The following is a 24,871-nucleotide window of genomic DNA, read 5'->3' on the forward strand; positions in this document are numbered from 1 at the left end:
AAGAAAACCGTAACATGCCTGTCCCTCACTATTTATATTTCCATTGGGAACAATTTTACACACACTCTGCAGAGAGGACACCAGGTGGCCATGTTCCTGGAAGGCCATCAGCTATACTGGTAGTGGCTCTGGGAATAGGATGCCGGGAGAGTCCCTACCATTCCTTAGCTGAGAACAGTGGGACTTCCGGGTTTACACTTTGCAGACAACACCATTCACATGCAGTGCCTGGTAGTCTAGAAGGGCCAGGAATGTTAGCAACCTGCCAGATGGAGGGCACCATGTGACAAGTCCCCAGTAGAATCGTACACTTCTGGACTGATGGACACTTGCTCTCTCAGTGTTCAACATTGCACAGCCATGTATTTGGGGGAGCTGAGTCATGCTGTGTGGCCTCACAGAATGAGGATTCTGGGAAGCTGTGCCTGGCTTCTTCTGGATATGGCCTATTGCCTTTTCCCTTCAAGACCGCCTCTCTTCAAAATACTGTGCCATCATATGTGCTGCTAAGCCTGTGTCTCAAGAAGCACACAAACTATAGTCAACAGAGGGGGAAAGGCAATGGGCCATATCCAGAGGAAGACAGGATTCCCAGAATCCTCATCCTGTGAAGCCACACAGCATGACTCAGTTTCCCTAAACGCATGGCTGTGTAATGTGTGTGCAATGCTAAACACTGAGAGAGGGAGTGTCCCTCAGCCCAGAAGTGCACAATTCTCCTGGGGACTGGTCACATGACGCCCTCTGTTTGGCAGGTTGTCAACATTGCTGTGTGTTCAGGATAATCTTCAGGGTAAAGAAGTCTTGACTCTTGCTTTGTACAAACTCAACTCAACATTGGCAGTCAGGCACGATGGTGAAGGGGCTGGGGGGGATGGCTCGATGCAGAACGCTCTTCCTGAGCAAGCATGAGTTTGATCCATAGCGCTTCCATAAAAGCTGGGCACAAAGGAAAGCACTTAGAATCCCAGTGCAGGGGAAGCAGAGATGAGAAGATCAATGGAGCTCACTTGCCAGCTGGTCTAACCAAATCAGTGAGCCTGGGGTCTCTGTGAGATACCCTACTTCAAAGGCAAGCTGAAGTAACTGAAGACCCCTGGGATGAGTGTGTGGCCTCCACAGGCACCTACTCGGTGTTGTACACTGAGAGCTACTGTTGTAAAACTTCATTCACCATGGACAGTTATTCTTTCGAGATGTGTTAGAATGGATTATAGAGGCTGTCCCAATTACTGTGCACTGAAATTTTATTGGACCAAATTTGCTTTAAATAAATAGGTCATCAGCATGACTCTGGCAATCTTTTTGTTATCTGGAAGGTACTGGTACCTAGGCCTTTGCTGACATATAATGGCCTCGTATTTTGCTTATACTTGATTCCTAAGTAGGTCATTTAGGATTTGGATGATGTTTCTCAGTGAGTACTTTTTTTTCAAATGTCCAGGGTTATTTATGTAATCTGAAGTTTTCTATAGCTACAGTGGTTTGGAATAGGAAATTCTTTCTAAGATTTGCCGTAGGACACCAGATTCACCTCTCTCATGAGCAGAAGACCTTCTCGAGAACACACACACAGCTTGTGAGGCTCGAGCCATGTGTATCACATACAAACATGTGCAAGGCTGGCCACCTGCTCCCTGAAATGGATCTGTAGTGTTTGCAGAACATACTGAGCCTGTGTTTATCACTCTGTGACATTCTTCCAGAGCTACAAGTAGCAGAGGCATGTGGAATCCATGGCAGGCAGTTCTTAGAACCTGTGGAGATTAGCATTACCCGGCCTGGACCAAATGCTAGTTCCTTCTTTGTTGATGACAAGTGGGTTCCTTATAGTCATTAATGGAAGTTTATAACCCACTTGTGGGTCCATAAATACAGGTTACCCTGACAGCCTCTTTACCAGAGATAAATACAGCACTTGATTTCTGAAGACACTTTATCGTAGATTTACATTTAATAACACATTCACCATGGTTAGAGGGGGGAAAGCCATAATTTTCCCCAGAGTATGCTCATGCAGTGAAGGTTGATACAGCAAAACTTGCTTGGGGTTAGGGCATGGTGTGCTTTAAAACATAATAGAATGAGCTATAAAGTCTAGGCACGTGTGTTATATATGATGTTTATATAATGTACATAGTGTATGCACATACCCAAGCCTCAAGCACAAGATTCAAGAACTTAAGTGAAATAGTCAGGACTGGCTGGTAGCCTGGACACTGAACCCAGGAGCATAGTGGTTCTGTTTTTGCCTCCACCTGCCCCTCCACATCCCAGCCTCTGACTCTGGGTAATGCTTAAGCAATCTGCCCTCTGGCAATGTTGGACTTGATCCCAGATCTTACATTCAGGGAATCTGCCCACCAGCTTGTGAAAGAGGTAGGCAGTTGACCCAGGCCAACCTACCCAAAAGCCCTCTCCTGGGAATTTACCAAGCACTGTGTCCTGACAACCCTCTTTCTCTCCCTCCCTGCCACCTTGCTTCTGTCTCTCTAGTCTCTGACATTATCATATGCAAATGAGACATTCATTACCATATGCAAATGACCCATTCCTTTGAGATCAGCTCATGCAAATAGTCCTCTGACATTAACATAAGCAAACTGCCCCCTAATATTAACATATGCAGGTTGTCCCCTTGCATTAACATATGCAAAAATGCCTTACATTGACATAGGCAAATAATCTTCCAAGCACTACCATATGCAACAGGCCCCAGGCATTAAAATATGCAAATGACTCCTGCATTAATATGTGCAAACTATCCCCTAGCACTAACATGTACACATACAATTGGCCCCTGTCAATACCATATACAAATCCACCTGACATTAGCTTATGCAAATATTTCTAAATCTAGCTCTACCAGGCTGTCCTTTAGACTATGAAATAGCCATCATCCTCCCATCCAGTGCCTTTTAAAATTTGACCAGAGGTTATTATTACTCCATCTGCCATAAGGCTGACTGAGGTGCTGTCAGATAACCCTAAAATAGGCTTGCTTTGGAAGAAGACATGGCATTTCTCTGCTATAGCAACTTGCAGCTGGCCTTCTTGGTGGTGGGTGGCTCTGATCAAAGCAGATCCCAGTCCTGCTGTTTCCAGCCCTTGGTTTGTAGCACCTCCATCATGAGTACCCTGGCCATCAGGGAAGAAGAGGGTGACAAAGAACAGGGCAGGGCAGATGGGCAGCACAAACTCAGGTGCACTCAGTCTACTGAAAGCATCTACTTTCTTGGCCACATATGGTTACAGGTGCAAAGGCTTCTTGGAAGCCAGTCCACACCTGGCTATTGAACCTGTCTGTAGTGTTGCCTAAGGAGAGCTAGGATTCCCACCTCAGGTAATTGTGTCTCAAATCCCAGAGATCACAGGGCAGAGCTAAATCCCCCTGCACTGTTGCACACGGTTCTACTACTGCAGAGAAGCCCCACCTGAACAGCCACCAGTAGGCACTCAATGCAGACACAGTTTTGAATGGTTTGACGAAGGGATTATTAAAAGTGCCTGCATGCTCAATAAAAGAGGTTTAAAAAAAAAAAAAAAAAAAAAAAAGGAAGTTAGAAGGAATGAAAGAGAAGTAAATTGGGCTCAAAAGGAGAAATCTGAGTAATTTTGTTCTTTGTGAGTTGTATATATGTGACAGAGGAGAGAAGAAATGGAAGGAAAACATTGAGACAAAGAGGAATGGGGTGGGCGAGAGTTTGCTGGAAGTTTAGTGTATACAGAGTTCAAAGCTTGAGAGGAACGTCTTGGGAGGCGTACAAGTACAGTGTATGTGTCCAGAGGAATGTTCTAGAACTATAGAACTAGAAACTAATATTTTCCAAGCAGACATTGTGTGTTATCCACAACCTGTTCTAGGATTCTACAACCTGGCAATGGGAGGAAGGAACAGGCCTCCAGGCTGCCTCCTGATCGAGAGGGAAGGCTTGCTGGGAACGTCCTTTCCTGAGATCCAAAGGGTACAAACTTTTCCAGAGTCTCATCTCCCAGGGCACCAAGTCCTGCTCACCCTCAGCACCCTTCCCCACAGCTGCATGAGGCACTCCTGTCTGCAGAGCACAGCTGGACACCAAACATAGGGATGGATGCTGCACAGGCCTCCTGATCAATATAGAACAAACATTCATTCCTCTATTCAAAAACCAGTAGATGCCAAGCTGAATTTTTGAGAATGTTTCCTGTCCCGTGTTTTCTCTCATTCACTGTGACCAAGAATAAAATAAGTTCCATTTTTTGAGGGTGATAGCCAGGTACCCCATTGGTGATCAGTCTACTTCTAACTTCGGAGTGATCTGACTATATCACTTCCCCTCTAGCCACATTTTATATAATGTTCAGTCCTAGCTCTGTCTTGACACTGGTCAACAGACATGAGCTTTCCCAGATACCACTGTCCATCCCTTGAGAGTCATGCCCCCATGTCCCCATGTTCCTTTGCAGTGGCATAGAGCCAGGCCTTAGACCACAGAGATAAAGTTTTTAACTAAGCCTCTTCCATCCTGACTTTGAGATGGTGGTGGTTTGAAAGAGAAATCTCTCCAACAGACTCAGATAGTTGGCACTGTTGGAGAAGGGTAGGGGAACCTTTAGAAGGTAGAGCCTTATTGGGGGAAGTATTTCACTGGGATGGATTCTGGGGAGCATATAGCTTTCTGTGTAATTGAAGTTGCAATCTGTCAGCTTCCTGCTCTGGCTGCCATGCCATCCTTACCATTATGGAAACTACCCCCACTGAAACTACAGCCGATAGAGTCTTTCTTCCATAGGTTGCTTTTAGTCATGATGTTTTATTACAGCAACAGAAAGCTAACTAATATAAGGACTACACCAATTTATGCATGCAGCTAAGACAGACGCAGACAGGAGAGAGAGACCAGAGTGATCAACATTAGGCAATTCCAACTTGATAGCATGTTCTCCAGTAGGAAACATATTTTAATGTGCCATGTTGATGCCGGCATATGTGTTTATGAAGCTGGCACTTTCACTATTGAAATACTGGGTGCTACAACACACAACACATCACAGGCAAAAATCAAAAGTGTTGAGATGAAAAATAAATACGTTGAGAAGTAATGGCTATTCTCTCATTCCTATGAGCCCCTTTGGCACACTCCAGGATGCACACATCTCAGAGGGATGTTCCATTACTGTATGACACATGGGTATGCACTGACATGGAGCTCAAATCCCACTGCAGGATCTATGTGTTCCAGTCTCAGCAATAGTGACAGGGATATGGTAGTCTGAGTGTATTTGACCCCCATAAGCTCATAAGGAATGGCACTATTAGCATGTGTGGCCTTGTTGGAGTAGGCATGACCTTGTTGGAGGAAGTGCATCACTGTGAGGTGAGCTTTGAGGTCCCTATATGCTCAAGCCATACCTAATGTCTGGGTTCACTTCCTGTCATCTGTGGATGACTTTCTCACCTCCTTCTCCGGCACCATGTCTGCATGTACACCATCATGCAGTATCATGATGATAATGGACTAAACCTCTAATAATGTAAGCAACCCCAATTAAATGTTTCTCCTTCATAAGAGTTTCTGTGGCCATGGTGTCTCTTCACAGCAACAGAAACCCTAAGACCAAGGCAGGAGAGCATCCAGAAAAGCTCCACAGCACCTGGCTGTCAGGCAGCTCTGCACCTGCTAGAGATGAAAAAATAAAAGAAAAAACCAACAAAGGCCAAGAAGGATTTGTTCACAAGGAAGGAGAGACCCCCATGTCTAAGGGGGATGGAACAGAGAAAGGAGGCAGGTATGTCATCGAGAGGGAGTGTGGTCAGAAAAGGATTGTGACTTCTGAAGGGGGTGTGGTCTGTGGTGGGTGTGACTTCCAGAAAGAGACTTAGCTTCTCACTGGCTAAATGCTATCCTGCACAACTTGTAGATAAAGTGTGGATTAACTAAACATAAAGAGGCCATAAAGGTAGAGTCTGCGCTGTGAAATCCTGTGAGACAACACAGGCTGGAGCCCACCCATGCCAGTCGGCTGTTACTCACAAGGCTGCTGTACTGACCTTCCAAGTTCAGGCTGCCCTTGAAGCTTTGTTTTGACCATCTTCCCATTATTTTAGGTACCATGTCACCTTCCCAAAATTTTGCAAGCTGGTCCTGGTGCATAAATACACATATGCCAAAAGAATCAGCTGAGTGTTATCAGCCCCTTCTGAGACTCCATTAGTCCATCAGTGTGTCAACTATGTGACAGATGGGTGAATGAATGAGCCAGTTAATGAATACACTGAGAGTTAAGACAGCAGTCAGATGTCCATGACTACACCTTCACTATCAACATTTTAGCGACCATTCTCCTATATATCTCTTTATTCATGCACTATCTGTAATTCTATATAAGTAGGACAAAACCCAGGTCAGTCACGTGGCCATCAACTAGAACACTCACCACCCAGGGAGGTCCTGATCAAAGGTAGTATAATATGGGGGCTGGAGAGATGGCTCAGCAGTTAAAGGCACTGACTCCTCTTCCAGAGGACTTCGGTTCAATCCCCAGCACCCACATGACAGCTCACAACTGTCTGCAGCTTCAAGATCTGACAGCCTCACACAGACATACATATAGGCAAAACACCAATGCACATAAAATAAAAACACATTACTTTTTTTAAAAGGTAGTATAATATAAATGGGGTCTCCTCGAGTTAAGCACTTCACACCTTGGACATCTGGATGTGATGGCTGCGTATGAGGCATGGTGCTGTGACTGCACACCGTTCAGGTTTCTTTATCAGCTCTAAAGATAACGAAACCAGGCTGTCTGGCTGCTGACCAAGCCAGGAAATGAATACCCAGTGAAGGGAAGGCCCATCCACAGAGCATTGCAGCTGGGCCTGTGTGGTATGAAGTTCTTTCCTAGGTCAGCTGCCTGCCTAGAGGACCCCTGATGTCTTCTGGGTATGAGAGGTTCTGCAGGCCCTGCATATCCCAAGTGGTTTCCTTTGCCAATATAGTGATGGTTGACTCTTTCAGGCTGCATCAGAGCTTAGAGATTCCTGCAGTCTTGCAGCTCCTGGCCCCAGCTTTCCTCTTCACAACTCAGTGCAAGTAAGACAGTCAAAGGCTCATGTCTCTTCTGGCCTTAGCTCAGGGGCCATGTGACAGAGATGGATGGAGAAGGTTGTCAACTTCATAATGGAGATGCTGGTGAGGGATGACCCTGCCTTCCTGTCTCCCAATAGAATACACTTGTCTACAGAGGACAGTGGCATGTGTGAGCAGGGTCAGGAACCAAGCTGTGACTCTTCTGCTTGGTCACCCAGTGAGCCAGTCAGCAGATGCCTCCTGAATCCCATCTGGCTTCCAAGTGCTTTCTACAACACTGAGAATGTACAGAGAGGAAGCCATAGCCCAGCCATCCTAGAACTAGTGAGAAACAGATGTACAGATGTGTGTGTATGTGCACACACATGCATGCGTGCATGCACATGGGTAGGCTGATGGTAAGTCCCCCATATGTTCCCAAGGGCTGGGAGTGGAGGGACTTACGGAGAATGTCCTTAGGTTATTGCTTACATTCCTGTCAAGCAGAAACTAGAAACCTTGGTGGGCAGAGGGAAACATGCAGTTCAAGGTTACCCTCTCATTTGATTGGCTCTCTGTCTGGTGACTGAATTAGGGAAAGCAAATAAACAAACAAATTGCCTTGGTACCTGCAGGAAACTGCCACCCAGTAAGCAGACCAGGAGGCTATTTGCTTTTGCTTAAAAGTGAAGCAGCCCCCATGGGCTTGCGATTTGGGCCTTGTTTGACAGCTTACAGGCTTAGGGAAGTGATCAGATCTTGAGGACCTGATTGGTAGATTAACACACTAACATATCAATAACAAAAGGCTTTACTGTGGTAAAGGAGGCAGGAACTTAGAGGAAGTAGGTCATAGAAGATGTAAATATAAGGGCTAAGTCTTGTCCTGTTCCCTTCCTGTCCACCATGACATGAGATGTTCTATCATGCCTTTCCTGTTGTGAGGGGCAGAACCCTTCAAAACCCTGAACCAAGAGTGAGTAATCCCCCCTTGTGTTTCTCCCAGGTAACTGAGCATAACAGAGCTGACTACCACACCGTTCAAATGTTTCACTGTAGTGGGAATTCATTTCTGCCAATAGGTTTAGAATCTTAGGGTGTGGCTTCAGTATGCAGACATGATCCCTTGTAAGGAAGAGGAGAGGAGGGTCATGCACTCTGTCTTAGGGCGATGGACTGAGACCTGACCATCATCCTGCGTCACAGCATCCTGCTCCTCCAAGAGCAGAAGACTGTGAAGGTGCTTTACCTTTCTGTGTGTGAGTGTCCCCTAAATAAATAGGTGCTATTCATTTATTCAGATGTTTGTGGACTTCCTGAATCTGCTCTTTATTTTACCATTAACAGTTTGAAAATTGATGCGAATGGTGATGTATGTATATATATATGTGTGTGTGTGTGTGTGTGTGTGTGTGTGTGTGTGTGTGTGTGTGTGTGTATGCATGTGGAGGCCAGAGGAGAAAGCTGTGTGCCCTTCTCTATTACTCTTGGCTTCATTCTCAGGAGATAGGTTCTCTCACCAGTTTTTGGCTAAGCTGGAAGACTAGGAAGCCCCAGCAATCTTCCTGTCCCAGCCCTAGTGCTAGGGATACAGGTGCATGAGGCCACACTCAGCTTTTAATATGAATGATGAGGATGTGGACTCAGGGCCCTGTGGTTACACAGCAAGAGTTCTAACCATGGAGCCATCTCCCATCTCCTCACTACCGGGCTGCTTATGGATTTGCCAGCATCATCAGCACCCCCTGCAAACAGCTTCTGTAGGTTCAGAAAGGATGGGGTAGACAGGATGGGGATCCTATGCATCAGGGACAGTAAAGGATGAGAATGGAAGTGAAGAGAAGGTGAGAGCTGGACGTTGGTGGTGCACGCCTTTAATCCCAGCACTCGGGAGTCAGAGGCAGGCAGATCTCTGTGAGTTCAAAGCCAACCTGGTCTACTGAGCGAGTTCCAGGACAGGCTCCAAAACAATACAGAGAAACACTGTCTCGAAAGAGAGTGAGAAAGAGAGACAGAGAGAGAGAGAGAGAGAGAGAGAGAGAGAGAGAGAGAGAGAGAGAGAGAGAAGGTGAGACAGAACCTGCATGACTGAAGGCAGAAGATATGACAAATACAAGATACTACAGTTACTGGAAAGGTACAGATGCTGTCAAATGATGAGGGCCAAAGTTTCCCTCTCTGCAGACCTGAGGGCTTTAATGCTGGCTACTAGGAAGTGGGGCATTGCACTACTAAGGCCCATATTCAATAGCTGTGGCTACAACCATCTAACATCTGCTCTGCTGCTGCTAGGAGGCTGAAGCCTCAACAACTGCCAAGTGCCAGGTTATTAATGTCCAGAACAACAAGTCCCCAAGCTGAGGAGAGAAAGCCACAAGCCTCTGGCTCTAAAGCATGGAGCTGTAGGCCACTGGCTCTAAAGGCCTGCAGCCGATGAGTCTCTGAGTCTGCCAGTGCAGTCCCCAGGCCTGGGAAACTCTCGGGCATGGAATTGCCAACCCTAGCAAAGCTTCTCACCTACTCATGAGCCTCACGTGACCAGAGCACAAGAACCTGAGGCTGACCAGATCCAAAACACGGGATGCCTCTAGGAATCAATTCTCACCTCCTTCCCAGCTCACTTTGAAATGATCACTAACCAGTTCCGACCCTTGACAAGTAAAGAAAGCACAGGCTTCCATTCCATTGTCGATATCAAACATGGACTTGAAGTTTAAGTCTGTTTCAGAACTTCCAAATTTAGCCACGTAGATAATCTCCACATAGAAAAGAGGAACAGATATTTACAGAGCTCTTGGGTGACAATGCCAGCTCTGAGGTTTTATAACATGGGCCACCTCCCAGATCTCACAGCATTGCAGTACACAGCAGGCTGAGGTATACCTGATGTTCAGGGCATGGGATAAGTCATAATTTCATTGTTGAAGAGCCTCGGACCTCTAATTTCACCACACACTTAACTACAATTGCCGGTTGGTTTCTGCTGCTCTCCGGGTGACTGATTTTTGAAGGGAATTGCCCAAGCATACTTTAATTGAAAGAAACTTTCCACACCAAAAGCAGGACTCCAGCCAGCAAACACAACATGTTTGAGGATGTCTTTGGGGGAAGCTATAGTTTTTAATTAAGTACTTTCATGTAAAATAATTATCAGTATGTTGTAAATAATGAAATCAGCTTAAATGGGACTATGAGAAACACTTCTTACCCTGCAAATTTCTGTCCTTAACTTTCCTCTCCTTTGCTATGTGTATTCTGGGAGAGTGAGATTTTTGGATGTCTGAATTTAACAGAGTAACAATCATGTTGTGTGAGCTAACTTGGTATTGAGAAATTAGAAGCAAGCCCACTCAATGGCCACCTTGGAGAAATGGGTGATTGCCAATCCTGGATTCTGGCAAGTGCTCCAAGGATTCTTCACACATACTTCACAAGTATTTTTTTTACAGTATCCTAGTCTAACTTTAACTCCCAACTCAGTCTAGCCAAGAAGCACAGAGAGAACTGCATCAATGGACAGACTGTCCAGATTAGACTCGTCTGTGGGAATTTCTTGGTTATTAGTTGATACCGGAGGCCCCAGCCCACTGTGGGTGACACCATTCCTCAGGCAGGTTGCCCTGGCCTGTATAAGAAAGCTAGATGACTATAAGCCTGAGAGCAACCAGTAAGCAGAGTTCCTCTATGGTTCCTGTCATGCTGTGAAAGGAGCTTCTTGGTTGGAGGTAATGCTGTGTAGAATAGCAAGCAGGCCTGTGGTTCAAGTTCTTGCTTTGACTTCCTGCCCCTGATTTCCTTTGCTAGTAGACCTTGACCTACAAGAGTAAGCCAAAGCAGGCAGTGATGGTGCATGCATTTAATCTTTGAAGACAGAGATAGGTAGGTTTCTGTGAGTTCAAGGCCAGCCTGGTCTATGGAGTGGGTACCAAGAGAGCTAAGGCTACACAGAGAAACCCTGTCTTGAGGGAAAATAAGAGTAAGCCAAATAAACCTTTCTTTTGGTCAGGGTGTCTTACCACAGCAACAGAAAGGAAACCAGAATACAGAACGAACAGCAAACATAGAAACTGCCCCGTCAAAGAGATATACAGGTCAATTGTGCATGTGAAAGGGGAACATATGTGTGAAGGTGCTTTTGCACATGTATGCATGCATATGTGTGTGTGAGTGTGCATGTATGAGTGTGACTGAATCTGTATGTGCATTGGAGGTAGGTGTTCCTCAAGCATCATCTGCCTTTGTTTTGAAATAGCCTCCCCATTGGCCTAAAGTGCAGCAATTTGACCAGGATGAGTGGCCAGTGAGACGCAGGGGTCCACCTGTTGCAACCTCCCCAGGGCTATAAGTACAAACTTGCACCATCACACCAGACTTCTTTTTATCTTTTTACTTGTGTCCTGGGGCCGTCTCTTAGGAGTATGTTAGCAACTGAAGTATCCTACTAGCCTCACAAGCTTTCAGGTTCATTTTTGATTGAATTCTGATAGACAAATGGCCACTGTCTCAGTTACATTTTGTTTCTGTGATGAGACGACACAACAGAAAGTAACTCATAGATGAAAGAGTACATTCTGGCTTACAGTTCCAGACAGAGAGTCCATAATGGAGACTGAGATATGGCTGCAGGCTGTCACAGAAGAAGGCTGAGAGGTCATATCTCAACCATGTGCAGACAGCAAAGGCAAACAAGGTAGATTTTCTGTCCTACCAAGTCCCATTGCCCTGGGATTATAACTGTTTGGCTGGTGGCTTAGGCTTCTTACTGGCTAGCTCTCTCTTAGTTATTAACCCATAACTATTAATCTATGTATTTCCACATGGCCTTATCTTACCAGAGAATGCCCAGGAGTCCCATCTTCCTAGTAGCTACATGGTGTCTCTCTCGCTAGTGACTCATTCTCTGTGTTCTTTTCCCAGCATTCCTAGTCTGGTAGTTCTCACATGTACTTCCTGCCTGGCTACTGGCCAGTCAGCATTTATTCATCAACCAATAAGAGAAACATACATTCACAGCATACAGAAGGACATCTCCCATCAATAAACTCTAAAAGCCCCGCCCCATCCACCCAGTGACATACTTCCTCCACCCCAGCTCCAACTCCTAAAGGTTCCACTCCCCAAACACCCAAACAGTGCCACCTACATGGCAAACAAATGTCCGAACAGCTGAGCCTATGGGGGACATTTCTCACTGCAACCATTACACCCATTCAACAAAATTGTACTCATTTCCACATTTACTAACATTCACACCACAGCTAAAGAGGGATTTTTTTTAAAAAAAACTTTCTGCATATTTGTAAGGGGTACGGTTTTTCCATTGTTATCTTTAATTTCTTTCTGTCCTTAAAAACCTTTCATATCCTCTACTTATTTCTCTATTATCATGTTGGCTCAAGTTTTATTGTATATTAAAAATGCTGCCATTTAGGGAAGTCAATCTACTGAACCTCCTAGAGTTTACTTCAGTGTATATGCAATATACATGTTTTTTGAGACAGGGTTTCTCTGTGTTGCTTTGGAGTCTGTCCTGGCACTCAACATGTAGACCAGGCTGGCTTTGAACTCACAGAAATCTGCCTACCTCCCGAGTGCTGGAATTAAAGGCATGTGCCACTACTGCCTGGCTTTTTATCAGTATATTTAATAAGTGATCTGTCCATCAAGCACCTGTGATAAAAAATATTCCATCATTAATCAATATTTATCCTGCCTGTACTTTGTGGTTGATGTTTGGCCTCACAACTCCCTGTTATGGACCTGAGAACCTTCTTAGACTCCGGATGCCTTCTGACACAATTTAGTATCTTGCAGGGCCATTTTCTTCCTATGACTTTTCCTTTGGGGGGATGTTTTGATGTCTCACATTTCAATAGGCGCCACTTCCGTTTGCATGTTTTCAAAGGCACTTTGAGTTTAGGAAAGAATAAAGGAGACAGGAAAGAAGAAAGAAGTATAAATGGGGCACTGAGGGTTATAAAGATCACTCCCAGATTTGAACCACACTAACCTCTAGTCAAAAAGTAGCACATACCAGTCAATTAGGGGGTGATGGCCCACAGTGCTCATTATCCCAGGAAGGCAAATGGCTAAGCGTGTTAGAGCACCCAGGTGATGCCTGAGTTAACTGACTTGGATACTGGCTTGTGGCTTTCACTGGTGGTTTTTCACACTTTTGGCGACAGCCTGGTCCCCAATGAGGAAGAATACAGATATACTCCTTTTCTCTCTTTTAGTTTCAGGGTGGGGTGCAGTCCTATAGATCAGTGGTTCGCAACCTTCCTAATGCTGTGACCCTTTAGAACAGTTCCTCATGTTGCGGTGACCCCTAGCCATAAAAGTATTTTATTACTAATTAATATCTAATTTTGCTACTCTTATGCAAGTATCATTCTAACATCAAAGGGATTGTGACCTATAGGTTGAGAAACACTACCATAGACTAAGCTTAGGGATATCCTTGAAGTTACAAGGAGGGAACCCTCTCTCCACCACCTTTGTCTTCTAATCCCTAAGCTTTGTGAGAGTTTGGGATATTCAGCTACTTCACCACAAAGAATAAACAAGCATAAAGTGAGCTCCTGTGAAGGGGAATGTGCTAGTCAGCTTTTCTATTGCCTTGATAAAATGTTATAACCAAATACAACTTGAGGAAGAAAGGATTTGTTTTAGATGAAGCTTCCAGGTCACAATCTTTCACCACAGCAAGTCAGGACAGGAACTCAATCAAGAACTTGGGAGCAGAAACCATAAAGGATGCTGCTTAATAGCGTGCTGTCTGGCTTATGCTCTGCCTGCTTTCTTATACAGCCTAGGACCACCTGCCTTGGGGATGACACTGCTCATAGTGGGCTGGTCCCTCCCACATCAATCATCAATCCAGATGGTTCCTCACAGACATGGTCACAGTCCAACCAGATGTGAGCAGATCCTCAGATGAAATTCCCTCTTCCCCAGGACTCTAATTTGTGGCAAGTTGACAATAAATGCTAAACAGCCCAGAAAGGAATAAGTCTTGCTCTCTGTTCTTAAGCCCCAGATCCAACCAAGCCCTAAACAGGATCAGTGAAATTTTTTGTAGGTTAGAGAAAACATCTAACCTTTGAAAATTTTTTTGTCATCTTGTATTCATCTTAAATTTTTACCTTTTTATCTTATTGTGGTAAGAGCACTGCTCGGGCTTGAATATGCTCTCAAATACCTCATAATAGATACTTAATCCTTAATTCAATGGTGTTGAGAGCTTGGTCTTCTAAGAAATTATAAAGTCCAGAGCATTCTACCCTAAGGGGATGGATTAGCCTCACAGGAGTGTTTCCTGGTAGGAAACCATGCCTTCAGCCTTCTTCAGTGGTCCATTGATTATCACTGTGTTTCTTGCAAGATGCTGCAGTCCCTCAACTTGGACCTCTAAGCCTCCAGAGCTGCTAGAAATTAACCTTGTTCCTGATCACTTGACCAGTTTTGTGCATTTTGCGATAGTCCCTCAATTAAGAGAAACACTTAACAAAGGATTCTTGCTCCCAACAAGTTCTAGGCACAGTAACTATATAGCCTCTGCAACATACAATGGCTCTGTGAACTGCTTCACCTCCTGTAATTGAAAAATTGTGTCCACCTATCTGTGATTCCCCTTTCCTGACCCCCAGCTAAGGGGGGGGGGAACCATGCTTGTACTTTATTTTGTGTGTTTGGTCTTTTTATGCCCCATCTGCTGTTGACATCTTGGATGCACAAAACAAATGTAATTTCTTTACATTTTACAGCATCCACGTACTTGCTTAAGTAGCCAGTATTGTTGAAGAACTGAGTGTTGGTCAAGCTGGGCAGCTCCATTCTGATATCAATGGGCTGCATGACCATCGAGTGTCGATGGGTACTCAGCTTCCTCCGTGCCTTCCAATCCAGTGGGAACATGATGCAGGAACAGGTGCACTTAGGTGGCAGGCCAGGCAGATGCAGACAGAGCCCAGACCCCTTCACATCCACTCTGGGCTGGAGCACATACTTCTTATCTGGCCATTAGGTCTTTCATCACTGAGTGGCAATGAACGTTCTTCTGGAACCTTCTGTGAAGCCCTGTGGCTGGGGCAATCTGGGGGTTCATGGAATCCCAAACTGTGCTTAAGTCTCTCGTTGGCCTGACTTCTCTCATGCCCTAAGGTCTGCCTTACAGTCTGGAACTATGCATTTATTTATTAATTTTACCTCATGAATACTTAACATAGCTCTTCTTGCATCCACTTATGACTGTCTGATGATCCAAGGAGCAACCTAAATTAATCCCTGACACTTCACTGCTAAGTGAACTACTCTTAAATATATACATATATTTAAATACACATATTGATTAAGACACCATTATTTTAATGAGAAAACTATGATTTCCATTCCAAGTAAGCAACTTTTTAGATGTCAAAAGCTCCATCAATATTTGTGTCCCATTTAATGGTGTGTGTGTGTGTACTGAAAAAGATTTAAATCTCTTCCATCATCAGGGCCAAGTAGACAGCCACTGGTTCTTGTTCTTGCTGTTGGTTATATGTTTATTTTCTCATAGGAAAGGCAAGAGAAGGTTTCCCTGGGACAGTGCAGTATAGGGTGTAGGTATTTGGTTCCTGGGAGCACATGTATAAAGCCAAGCTCAGTAGCAAATGTTTGTGATCTCAACACTGGGGAGACAGAGACAGAAGAAGGTCTAGAATTCAGAGGCCAGGTAGCCAAAGCTACTTGTCAAGTTCCAGGCTGAGAGACCCCTATTTAAAAAAAAAAAGTGTACGGCATGCATGCCTGTATATACCTGAAGAGACCCTCAGGTGTCATACCTCAGGCACTGTCCAATGTGTGTGAGTGTGTGTGTGTGTGTTAAACAAGAGCCTATTCTTGAAAAAATGAATTGTTATTCTTCACCTATCAATTTTCCTAAGTCAGTGTAAAAACCTTTGACAGCCACCATCCTGGGACCTGGGGGACAACCTTAGCTCCACAGCTTCTGGGACTAGAAAGAGGGAGGCGGGAGGCTGAGAAGAGAAAGGCTTCTCCATGATTGTCCCCCTAGCAAAGCTTTCTCTAGGTGAACTTCGGGCTCTTGACTGACATCAGAACACAGACAGCACTCGCAGCTCACAGCTCCCTTCTAAGGCAGTGTTCAATGGCCCCCACATCAGGGCACTTAGCAGACCCCTTGCGGGAATGCTGTGATTGGCCAGCTGCCAGCCATTCCACATCCCACACATTTAAGTAAAGATTTCACAGCCATTACCAGTCTCAGTAATAACACCTGCTGAAAGCTAAGTGCTCTGCCTGCCGTAAACCACAAAGAAAACACAGGCAGGTGAAGATGGACACTGTGATAAACAAGAAGGGATGGCTGTGCTTTTAATTGATTGATTCAAGTCTCCAGCTGCAGCCATCTCCTCTCCTAAGTCCCCTTGGTGTTCTGCAGACATGACCAGTCTTATCCTGGGGTGTTGATGGTCAAGGAGGAGAAGGCATGCCAGGTCTGTAACATGGTTCTCACCAATGGATGAATAAGGGCCAGGCCAGGTGAACCAGCTTCAGGGCCCCTCCTGTAACTCTTGCTTTGGTGTTTATGGAGTCCTAGGTCAAAGTTTCAGGTCACCACACCATGTGGAGACTTCCAACCCTGAGGGCAGGCACAGGCCAGTGTCCTGTGTGTTGACCACGCCTGTGGTTCCAGGTGAGAATTAGGGCCAATCATAAGGGGACACTGAGGGTCAGCCTTCAGGGAACTCAAGGTTTTTTTTATCTTCTCACCTCCTTCAGTGCTTCTTGACCAAAGCACAAGCATTAACAGGAATTAATTCATCTCTGGTATTGTTTTAACAAACAGTCCAAAGGAACCCATGTATCATAAACATTACAGTTATTTTCAGTTACTGTGATTAAAAAAAAAAAAACATGATCAAAAACAAACTTGGAAAGGAAAGAATTTAATGTGCAATTTCTACTCATCATGGAGAGAAGTCAAGGCAGGAACTCAAGACAGTAGCCTCAGGGTAGGAGCGAAGCAGAGACTTTAGAGGAGCACTGCTAACTAGCTTGCTTTCTGTGGCTTGCTAGGTTTGCTTTCTTATACAACCCACTGCCATCTTCCTAGGGGTGGGACCGCCCACAATGGGCTGGGCCCTCCCACACCAATAATCAATCAAGAAAATGCTCCTAAGGGCTTGCCTACTGGCCAATCTGATGGAAGCAATTCTTCCATTTAGGCTCCCTTTTCCCAGGTGACTCTAGCTTGTGTCAAGTTGACAAAAACAAAATGAACGAAACAAAAACAAGTCCTAAGCATCACAGCTCAGTTATTATCTCCTGACATACAGAAATAAAGAGATGGAGCAAGACCTGTACCCACTCCAGCTAACTTCCAATTTTCTGACCCACGGTGTCTGCAGACACAGGACATGGATATCAGCAAATTAAAGTTTTACCTCTACACCCAAGAAATTTTTACTGGACTCTGGGCATGCAGGTCTATAATACAAGTGTACAAATCAAGCGTTTATTGATCATAAATCATAAAGAAATTTATTTTAAAACAATTCTTTTGAGTGCATATAATTTTGCCATTTGTTAAAGTCAAAAGCAAATTTGAATATTCATGAGATGGATTGCTTGTTCATTTTTACATGAGCAAATAAATCTTGGTTGAATATCCAATATTGCAGGATGGAGAGCATCTTTGCTGTTTTTCAGAGCTGATCGATAATTTGATTTTATAATCACCCGTGCTAAGAATTCTGCTTCATACAAACGCACAGTATAAAATGAAAGAAATGTTTAGAGGCATTTCAGAAATTATTGGGAACTTTTTTCCAATCCAAAGCCAAAATTAATTCATCATTTCTTATGAAATTTAAGTCAACAACTCAAACAGCAGGGTTTGCTTTTTTTTTTTTTAATCAACCATCCTAACACCACACAATCCAAAGATATACAAATTTGACACATGGAGGGACGAAGGTAGAAAAATATTAAAATATGAAAAAGTCTTTGTTTTCTATTATTAAACTCTTCTGTTTCCATAACAACAGAAAACTTTGTTCTGGTAAAACACCTCAAGTCACAGTGTAAAGTCTGTTCCTGTATGAGTTGGGGAATTGCAGGCAGCCCTGGCTGGCATCTGATGGTGTGATTGCTTGCGTGGTGCAAAGTGTGGAGGCTTTGTGCTGGGAACTGGGACCACAGTGAAGTTGTCTAGTGCAACATGGGTTAGCACTGTTGCAAACACCTTGGATGCACTATGCATTTGATTTTGAATTAAATTTTTCCATTTGTACTTTCAGAAACCTGACACTATTGCCTGCCTTTCTTTACACATTTGAGTTGCACAGCCCCTAATCTAGTTGCAAACCACAGCTTCTTAAGATGGGGCATAGAGCATAGGATTGGCTGTTTCTATCTAACATAAAAAGTCAACAACACTTTGTTATGTGAAGTTGGAGGCCCCATCACCCACCCACCTGTCCCTGATGGCCATCACAGGCTCAGTCAGCTTAGGAAGTTCTATTTGCCATCAGAAGCCATGAAGAAACAGGCCATGGAAGGATACTGATCCATGCTATTTTCTCTGAGAATATTGTTCCACTTTCACAATCTGAATTTATACTCAAAATTTAAACATTTTTAAAAAATGTAGATTTTTGGGTTAGCTTGAAATACAATATAATTCTTAGACTTTGTGCCTTGATGACACCTTGGAATGATGGATTGTGTGCTCCAAAGCCATGAGACAAACTAAAACCTCTTCACTACATGTTTTGTCAGGTATTTAGTCACAGTAGTGAGAAAAGAAGTTGATAGAATGATCACTTTCTCTCTGCTACTGAGAGAAACCTGGAGACCAAACAACTGCAGAAAGTAGGCTAGAGAGGGACATGGAGTGCTTGACATAACAATGGCCTAGACCAAGCTGAGGGGACCCATATAGGACACTCACCAGGGACAATGACAGGCTCTCAGTGGGAAGGACCACCTGAGGAATCCCATCTGATACTGCAAGATACAGAACAGAAGGTGTCTTTTACCTCAGGTAGATGAGACAGGAGCACAACCCCAGTGACAGGGACTTCCACCAGAGCACAGGCCTATTGTCCTCTAGCCTATGTCTCTTAGATGTCTTCTCACCTGTTTCCTCTTGTCCCTGGCAGAGCGCTGGTCACTTGAGTAATTCTTTCCTCTTGTCTCACTATGACCTGGAACCTTCACCCCTCTCAACAGCTCTCTTACTCTATGCTTCCAAGGCACTGAGAACCCTGCCAAGCTTTGGGCTGTCAGTAAAAACAATGACAATAATAGGAACTGAACAAATTGCAAAAAATCTTGCCAACGCTTCTTTTACAATGAGGAGTGAGAAGCTGATTTTACAGAACTTAGTTTCGCCTTTGGTTGGTGCCAGCAACTCAGGGGCATTCAGCACAGCGCTGGCTGCACTCAGCTTGCCTGAATGCCTGGGAAGAGAGTCAGCCTACCACAGAAAGTATTTGAATTTTAGAGTGCCCTGATGCAAAAGTAGGTCTGGTTTGGGCAATACCTTTCAAAGATCAGGCTATGGCTGGGTACGTAGGCAGAGAATCAACTTGGCACACCTTCCTGGCAATGTGGTAGTTTGAGCAGGGTTTGATGAACTGCAAAGAAGAGACTATCCATTCCTCATTACAACATTGAGGGAAGCAACAATTTTCTTTTAAAGATGTTGATATATCAAAACTCACAAGATAGTCCTTAAAAAAATTCTTGCACATCTTAAAACTTATGCTGTGGTTCATTCATCTCTCAGCTTCTTCAACAAGGATGCAAAGTGATGAGCTGCATGCATGATGCTACCACTGCCGTGTCTTCCTCACCATGATGGAGTATCCTCACCATGATATAGTACCCTCACCATGATGGAGTATCCTCACCATGATGGAGTAACCTCACCATGACGGTGTATCCTCACCATGATATAGTACCCTCACCATGATGGAGTATCCTCACCATGATGGAGTATCTTCACCATGATAGAATATCTTCACCATGATGAAGTGCACCCTCAAGCTAGGAGGCAAAATGATCCCTTAATTCTGTAAGTTGTTTTCATCAGGTATTTAATCGCAGCAATGAGAAAGGTAATAAAGATGTCGCCCAAGCCTTTCTGTGTTCATAGTGTGAGCTTGATGACTCACTAAATATCCCCAGAATCTACACTCATGGCCATCAAACAGCAAAACTAAAGAAAAAAAAATGTTCCTCAAAGTAAAGAGATCTGCTGACACAGTTTTTCATTGTTTACTCCTCAATTATAGATGTAAGAAAAATGTAATACATATAGGTCAGAGAAGTCTGAATCAAAGTGTGCTGGTTAACTCTTGGATTTTCAGGGATGTGTATGGCTTGTCTTCTATTTGTCCATTACTCACCAGTCTGTAGGAAATATGCCTTAATTAGATGCTATCCAGAGCTCAGCACATGCCAGTGGAGCCCGATTTCCTCTGCACCTCTGCCTCTAGTGTATCGAAGCTTCCATCACAGAGTGTGTATGGTAGTATAGGGTCTCAGAAGAACATTCCCTCTCTTCTGTGACATCTTCATCCACTAGCAGACACTTATGGATGATGGCTACCACACCACTCACCAATCATTGTCCATTGACCAACCTCAAAGAAAAAGATGTCATTTCTCTTTTGGCCATACTCTTACCTATACCAGGTACCAAAATTGGCCTGGGGCTTCTTCAATCAAAGCTGACCACAAACCCTGACAAGTCCTCCACCACACCAAAGTGGTCCTCTTTCATCTCCATCAATTCCACGAATCTCTGTCTTCCATGGGTGTTCTGGTGAAACAGTTGGGCCATCTCAGGGTATCCCAAATTGGTAGAAAATACCTTAAAAATGACTACTAGGTTGTCTTCCTTTTTATGTAGTGAATGAAAATGATTTTTGCAACTTTTCTTGACCCATTTTTACATCTGATGGTCCAATAACTCAATGACCTTGCTCACATAGAGCTTGGAAATGCATAGTCCAATCATATAGCCCCCAGGCATGTGGCTCTATTTAATTTTAAATTAGTAAAGAAAATTAAATATGTCCAATTCCTGGGATGCATACCAACAACTCAAGAATACACAGACCACATGGATGAGGGCCAGTGATACATAACCCATGTAGATAACGACCATGGATACACAACCTACATGGATGAAGGAACATGAATTCACACACTATTAGTACATAGCCCATGTGGGTGAAGACCACAAACACACATCCTACATGGATAATGGCCACAGATGCACAGCTCATGTGGATGAGGGTCATGGCATTGGGTAGCATAGTTTTATCATATTTCCAACATCTTAAGAAATTCCATTGGAAAGCAACGCTCTAGAGTAATTTTGACAAAACTGCATCCCCAGGCACATTTTGAAGTTGACATTTAAAATTTTCCCTCCTAAGCTACAAAGGTTGGGATTTCAGTATATTGAAACTATTGACATTTTGAAATTAACTGTTACATCTTTCTTTGAAAAAGTATTCACTAGACTCCAAATACCAGGGCAATTTGATACCCACCATTATTCACGTAAATAGAAGTGTGTGTGTGCGTGTGTGTGTGTGTGTGTGTGTGTGTGTGTGTGTGTGTATGTGTGTGTGTGTGTGTGTGTACAATCTCTACTAGAGTTTAATTCTCTATCAGTTATTTTTTTTCCCTTTCCATTCTTGTTATCTTGTTCACAGACACTTCCCTTCAATTTTATGCTGATGTCTGAATGTCTTTTATCGATCACTCTCGTTGTCTGCAGTCAAAACACATAGAAAGATTTGTTTTCCTCATGATCCTGAGCCTCCAAATAGTCACTCCAAGAAATAAAAAGAAGAGTGATTGCCAGAGACCTGAGCTGAGGACACAGAGTGTCATAGTTAGTTAGCTTCAGCTGTCAACTCAACATACCTGGGAAAACGTCAACTGAGAAACTGCCTCCATCACAGTAGCCTGTGAAGACACTTCCTGAACTTCTCAATGATATGGAAAGACCATCCACTAAAATGAATTGCAGTGGATTAAGAACCTCAACAAAACTGAAACTTTTAGATGAAAAAGTAGAGAATACATGTCAAGATATAGGTATGCATAAGGACTTTCTGAATAGGTCTCTTGATCACTCAGGAAAGAAGGCCAATAATCCACAAATGTATCTCATGATGCTCAAAAACTTTCACCTAGCAAAGGACATTTTTAATCAAATGAAGAAAACGCTATACATAAAGAGAGATATTTACCAGCCATCAACCCAACAGCAAATATACAACAAATCAAAAGAAAAATAAAGAAAACAACCCAACTTTAAAGATGGATCATGGGATTGATCTGAGCAATCTCAAATACAGAAATATACAATGACAGCAAGAAATCTGAAAGAAAAAAAAAAAGTGTTGGCCATCCTTGGCCATCAGGGAAATGCAAACGAAAGCTACTTTGAGGTTGCGTGTCACCCGCCTCAAAATGGTTATCATCAATAAACAAATGACAACAAATGCAGTCCAGGGTGTGCAGCCCTTAGTGAGGATGTAACTGTTACAAGTGCCATGAAAGTTAATGGGGAACTTTCTCAAAAAGTTACAAACAGAACTGTCATCTGACCCAGCTATGAATGTCAAGGAACACAGACGCCCAGTTGACAAAAACACCGAAGGCAGACAGACCTATCAGAAGTCAGGACAGTCTGTGCTATGCTGCACCAGTGCACAACCCCACCACTTACCGGCTCCAACACAGGCTTCTTCTGTGCTCACACTCAAGTGTTCTTTGTGAATAGGCAGAGTGTGAGCTGCTGGGACTGTGTATGGGGCTGCCATCACTGTCCAGCACCACAGTGTTTCCATCCCAAAGAATGAGAGAGCACGAAGCACGGCACCTTGGCTCACGCACGTTTCCATAGAACTGACACATGTTATTTTGAACTAAGGAAGTCACGTGATCTGAACTTACAGCATAGGCTCCAGGGAGCAAAATAGTGCACCAGGATCCTATATTAGTTGCTCTTCACTTTGCTGTGACAAAATACCTAACAAAAGCAACTTAAGGAAGGAAGGGTTTACTTTTACACTATTATTATATCAAGGATGCAGTCCATCATGGTGGGAAGCCATATTGGCAGGTATATGAGGCAGCTGACCGCATCAAGTCTCAAGTTAAGAAGGAGAGAGATGAATATTGGTGCTTCATTTGCTCTCTCTCTCTCTCTCTGTCTGTCTGTCTGTCTGTCTGTCTCTCTCTGTCTCTGTCTCTGTCTCTGTCTCTGTCTCTTTCTGGTTTTACAAGGCAGAGTTTTTCTGTGTAGCTCTAGCTGTCCTGGAAGTTGCTTTGTAGACCAGGCTAGCCTCAAACCCACACAGATTCCCTACCTCTGGGTCCTGGGTGCTAGGATTAAAGGTGTGCACCATCACCACCCAGATGTCTGTTCCTTTTTATTCAGTCCAGGACTCCAGCCCATGGAATGGTACCCCTTTGGGATAGGTCTTTCCCCCTGTTAACTCTTCTGGAAACATCTCACACACACACACACACACACACACACACACGCACGCACGCACGCACGCACGCACGCACGCACGTGCACACATTATCCCAAATCTCATGAGGCTGACAGGATTAGCAATCTCAGGTCCTACATAGACAGAAATTTTGAAGTGGTGCTAGAAAGTTTCCAGCAAGGATGTCTGACATAGGAAGTAAAGACAATGATATTGAGAAGGTAGACTAACAAAGCCACTGTCAACAACCTCACCTTGATGAAAGGAAAGCCCCACACCATGGATCCAAGATGACAATGACATCTCCACCTTCCCAACCAAGGACAACAGAGGAGAGGAAGTGTGCAAAACATAGCACAGCTTCCCAAGAGAAAGTAGGTGTGCTGTTCATTTTTATTTATAAGCTAGACTCACCTAGGAAGAGATTCTTCATGGGAGATTATCTGAATCAGGTTGGCTTTTAGGCTTGTAGGATTGTCTTAAGTTCATTGATTTGAGAAGATCCATTCCACTATGGGTAGCACCATTCCCTAACTCTGGTTGTTGAACTGTATTAGTGGAGAAATTGAAATGAGCAGAAGCATACATTAACTTCCCTCTGCTCTTGACTGTTGGGTGGGGGGGCAATGGGACTAGCTATTTAATGTTCCTGACTTGATTAGTCCACAATGATGAACTGTAACCTTTAATTGTAATCACAAATGAATCTTTCTCTCCTAAGTTGCTTTTTTCCCCCCCAGGGTACTTTCTCATTGCAAGAAAACCAAACTGGGACAAGTAGGGACTGGCATTGTGGTGCACAGGTGGCAGGCTCTCGCTTAAGCTCAGGGCTGCTCTTTCTGGCTTGGCCACAGGTGGAGAAGTAGAAAAGCTCATTTTCTACATAGATGAGATGAGGCAGCATGGATCCAAATCCCAGGCTTCAGGTTAAGGAGGTTAAGAGAAATGTTCAGGGAGTGCATGTTTTCATTGCAATGCCATTCAAGTCGTCAAAGCCCATCCAAAACAAACATGACTTGTCACCAAAAGCAAAGAGCAAGGGTGTGACAATTTGATCAGGTTCTGTTTCTGTATCAGCACAAGCAGAGAGTTAGACACTGTGTTTGTTGCCTGTGAGTGGGTTTATATCCAGTCACATCTGGCATCTGCTTTCTCAGGCACCAGGATTAGCAGATGGTCCATGGGGTCTACAGTTGCATAGGTCAACATCAGTGGAAGATCCCCAGTAAGTGAACAGGATGCCTCCACTTTGCTCTCTTCTCTTCCTCTCCCTTTTAAAAT

General features: G+C 44.0%; 1 protein-coding gene across 1 annotated transcript in view; it reads right to left on the bottom strand.

Moving 5' to 3' along the window:
• Positions 1–24,871, bottom strand: part of Tmem132d (transmembrane protein 132D) — a 434,330-nt gene that overhangs the window by 312,818 nt on the left and 96,641 nt on the right. The gene's annotated exons all lie outside the window — the stretch shown is intronic.

This window comes from Phodopus roborovskii, unplaced genomic scaffold (assembly GCF_943737965.1).
Source record: "Phodopus roborovskii unplaced genomic scaffold, PHOROB, whole genome shotgun sequence".
Taxonomy (NCBI): Eukaryota; Metazoa; Chordata; class Mammalia; order Rodentia; family Cricetidae; genus Phodopus; species Phodopus roborovskii.